This window comes from Cimex lectularius, unplaced genomic scaffold, assembly GCF_000648675.2.
Source record: "Cimex lectularius strain Harlan isolate CLEC.00 unplaced genomic scaffold, Clec_2.1 scaffold3, whole genome shotgun sequence".
Lineage (NCBI taxonomy): Eukaryota > Metazoa > Arthropoda > Insecta > Hemiptera > Cimicidae > Cimex > Cimex lectularius.
This window is the reverse complement of record NW_019392688.1, coordinates 2,540,820-2,545,654: the sequence shown is the minus strand read 5'-3', so window position 1 is coordinate 2,545,654 and position 4,835 is coordinate 2,540,820. Positions and strand designations below refer to the sequence as shown.

Here is a 4,835-nt window from a genome sequence, read left to right as displayed (position 1 = left end):
TAAGCAACTTTTAGTGTGATGAACAATTTAAGAGAAGAGATTGTATTCCTTTCATAAAACGAAACAAAAATGGTTGCATTTATAATGAAACAATCAGCGTAGAATATTCTCTCTCTCCTCTCATTCAGGTGTACGAACCAAACAAAGTTTTCTTATATTCTCTGTCTTTTTTTACGTTTAATCTCTCCTTGCTCGCACTCAGGTGTGCGAACCAATTTTCTTATATTCTGTGCCTTTTTTTACGTTCAATCTCTCTCCTCTCTTTCAGGTGTTCGAACCAAACCAATTTTTCTTATATTCTCTGTCTTTTTTTTACGTTCAATCTCTCTCTCTCCTCTCACTTACGATTGCGAACCAAACCAAGTTTTCTTATATTTTCTGTCTTTTTTACGTTCAATCTCTCTCCTCTCTTTCAGGTGTTCGACCCAAACCAATTTTTCTTATATTCTCTGTCTTTTTTTTACGTTCAATCTCTCTCTCTCTCTCCTCTCACTTACGATTGCGAACCAAACCAAGTTTTCTTATATTTTCTGTCTTTTTTACGTTCAATCTCTCTCCTCTCTTTCAGGTGTTCGACCCAAACCAATTTTTCTTATATTCTCTGTCTTTTTTTTACGTTCAATCTCTCTCTCTCTCTCCTCTCACTTACGATTGCGAACCAAACCAAGTTTTCTTATATTTTCTGTCTTTTTTACGTTCAATCTCTCTCCTCTCTTTCAGGTGTTCGAACCAAACCAATTTTTCTTGTATTCTGTATCTTTTATACGTTCAATATCTCTCCTCTTATTCAGGTGTACGAACCAAACCAGGTTTTCTTATATTTTCTCTTTTTTACGTTCAATCTCTCCTCTCTTTCAGGTGTTCGAACCAAACCAATTTTTCTTGTATTCTGTGTCTTTTATACGTTCAATCTCTCTCCTCTTATTCAGGTGTACGAACCAAACCAGGTTTTCTTATATTTTCTCTTTTTTACGTTCAATCTCTCTCTCCTCTCTCTGAAATGTGCGAACCAAACCAATTTTTCATATAATATTTCTCTCTTTTTTTACGTTCAATCTCTCTCTCCCTCCCTCTTTCCCTCTTTCTTCCTCTCTTCCTCGCCGGGATTACAACCCAGAACTAAAAGCATGGCAAATACTGCTGCTGTTAAATGCCCAAATTAAATTTTATCCGTGTAAAACAAGCGTTTAGCTCCAGTAGGGCATGGAAGATTGACAGGAAAGTGTTATTGTGAAAGAACATTTATGACATACTTCGTGGTACTGGGCGACGGAAAAAGTCAGCTGCTGTATTCAGGTAGGCTAGAAAAGCTTTTCCATTCCTGTGACAGTTGTCTATCAGGATTACCAGGGATAATCCTGATGAGCACTGACAATAACACCACTTTAGGACCACACCAATTGCTCGATTATGGATCAGTGTCACTCCACTTTTGGTCTTTTAGCACAACATGTTACTAGCACTTTTCGAATGACAGTAGTATAGGATTTTTTCGTTTATCATTAAGTAAGGGAATTTTCGTATTATCAGTGTGAAAGCGTAAGAAATGCATTATTTATTAATTATTTCGATAAGAAAATCAATCAAATTTTTATTCATTACAATTAATTAAGGTTTTTAGTTGAGATAAAAAAGTCAATGGCACGAGCGGGATTCAAACCCACGATCTTCGGCTAGATACGTCGCTACTCTACCACTTGAGCTATCGTGTCCTCGATCCACTCGGACACTAACTTCCCATCTCAACCGCACCTTTTGAATTTTCCCTCCTTTTTGCCATTGTTCAAATGTCGTGTAATCGGATTGGATTCTCGGGGACAAATGAAGTGGACATGGGGAACTTGAGTGAAGTAATTTTAGATTAAAAAAAAAATCATTGGCTAACGGTCACGAAGCACCACACATTTTGGATTGATATTGAATTTTGTACTGCACTGCGTTATAATATTTTAAAATAGAGAATTTTTGCGAAATATGTAATATTAAATTTTAAGTACCACATCGCGCGATTTATAAATGGTTTGTTCAATATATAAGCAGAGGAGTTAAACTTTGTCGATATTCAATTAATTAAGGTTTTTAGTTGAAATAAAAAAGTCAATGACACGAGCGGGATTCGAACCCACGACCTTCGGCTTGATACGCCGCTACTTTACCACTTGAGCTATCGTGACTTCATCCACTCGATTTGTCGATATTACTTCGCTCACTTTCTACTATGTTTGTTTTAAGGACAACAATCCGGCAAAATTTGTTTTTTTTTTAGGCCTAGCACAAAAGCGCTATGTGTTACAGTTTTATTCAGCATTGCTAATGCTTAGAGGAATTTTTTTAGGGTGTATGTTCAACAAAAGTGGCTTGATATTGCAGCCATTGGTGAACCGGGTCCTGCCATTGTTAATAATTTATTCCAATGACTGCCTCCTACTCTTTACATCGCCCACTTGGTACACCGCCTCATCAAAAGGCCAAGCGCGCCTTGTTAAACAGCCATTATGAAAAAAGAAAATTATATTTCGCTTACAAGTTTTTAAGACCTAGACGGAATTTGTTCACATTTGAATAAAATCGTTTAATTTATTCGTAATAGTTATTAATGAAAAACAACGTTTTTTTAAAAATATTAGATGTCTTCGGGAGATGAAACTGTAGTTCCGTTGTTTCCAATAATTTTGGTCTGGCTGGTCGTTGCAGTTCGCTATCTTCAGTAGGAGTTGGTTCTTTATCAACACCACTTTTTACGAACATATTACAGGGACTTGTCTCAGTAAATAGACTAGACCAACCACTGAAAGCTAAAACGCGAAACGCGTCTGACAGACGAGGGAAGCTAGGCAAAACGAATGGACCAAAATCAACCAAAGCTAAAAACAGATATAAACATAATAAAGACCAGTGTAGTGATTAGTGACCGTTAGTCGATGATTATTCAGAAATCCTGAGTTGCGGTCTGGTGTGATGTAGGTTTCGGAAAAACACTGTCTTTAGCATGCCAACGTTTCGATCTTTATTGAGATCATCTTCAGGGCCTGGGAACCGGCATTCTCAACACGACACGCAAGAATGGCACAATTACACAGAAAACAAACATTTTGAGTGAGTAGAAATACTTTGATTGAATATAAAAAACATATTTTGCATTGTATAAATTCACTTTTCCTCATCCCAGGCCCTGAAGATGATCTCAATAAAGATCGAAACGTCAGTACGGTAAAGAAAATGTTTTTCTGAAATCTACATCACACCAGACCGCATCTCACGACATCTGAATAATAATAAAGACCATTGAAAATTCATCAAATTTGTTCATTATATGGACATAAAAATACCTTAATACATCCACCATTTCACATATTGAACCAACTTGTAATCCAATACAGAATATAAAGTCGGATAAATACTGTATTCACGACATGGTACGAACCAGTTATCGTTTAAATATAGTCTCCCCATACTTTTCCCATCGTTAGCTCAATCAGAAAACCGGTTCCATAAAAAAACAGGGGGGAAAGGAAGCCATTGAAAATTTGTCCTCCCCAAACCAGTCTCTAAAGTTTGAACGAACCCTCCTGATACAATTACTTAACCCCTGAACAGGGACAAACGAGGCGTAACTATTTGCACTGCAACTTTGATTATTTTTTATCAAGCTATCCTTAATTATACATTTATTTTCATTTCATTCTTATACTAGTCAGATGGTAGTCTGTTAGTTGTTTTTTGTTTTGTCACAGTTTATTGCCCCTTGTCGCCTTGAATAAATTCGATGAAAAAAACACCCCTTTAAAACTAAAATGACAATACGCGATTAAATTAACTTGTTTATTTTTCGTTTCATCTTCTACTCCATTGACTCATGATTTTACTATGCTTAATTATCAAAACTATAGTATTATAATTTGGTAAGTCGAATTTGAATTAATGTTCTATTTTTGAACACATTCTGTCAGTATGTCTTCATTGAGTTCAATTACGTCAAAACTCTATTTCCTAGTTGTTATGGCAAAGTATGGTTAATTGAGTAGCATTTAAGAATAAACTTTAAAAAATAATTTAAAAAACTGAAAGCTGTTTACAAAAGAATGCAAAGAAAACTTTTCTTTTCGTCAAACTACAAAGGCTGAAGGCGGGTTTGTCGAAGTGACCTAAAATAACAGAAACCACCTACTAGAATAGAACAAGACTGGTCCCAAGACTTTGTTGTAAAATTATCTATTATCCGTTTCGGTATTTATGTGGAGCAATATGCGTGTATCTTTTGACTAGATTAAACAGATTTCATAAAAAGTTTACTTGGCCCTACGCGCGTTGTTACTTATTTTTGACCAACTTTCACGCTTATCCTTTTACACTGGATTTGAGCGAGTCTATCTGGTTACCTTCTGCTTTTATATGATAAATCGATACTTTAAAATCCTTGGCTCTCATTTATACCTCAGGCTGTCTAGAAAAATGTGGAGACCTTCACGATTTTGCGTGTCACGTTGCGCATGGCCATGCTATCTCTGTAATGTTCCAATTTATTATATCACAATTCAATTGGTCCAATTAGTAATACAAATATTAGCAATAAGGGAATAAAAATCGTTATAGTTTTACTTCTTACTCGAATTATAATAATAACGAGTTTGGTTAAAAATTGAATTTCTAACGAATAAATCATCTCATTTAGTATACTATAATATCCCCAACATGGCATTTATTAAACCGATAATCTAGAAACGCTGCCTTTTTAACTTTTGCATTAAAAACAGTTGGTTAATCGTTATTTTATTTTATTATTTTTATTAACGAGGGTTCGCAACAGCAGAGATTATATCAACCCTCGGGGTGCC

General features: G+C 35.4%; 1 pseudogene; it reads right to left on the bottom strand.

Moving 5' to 3' along the window:
• Positions 1-4,448: 4,448 nt before the first annotated feature.
• LOC112126549 lies at positions 4,449-4,545 on the bottom strand (annotated as a pseudogene).
• Positions 4,546-4,835: the final 290 nt, after the last annotated feature.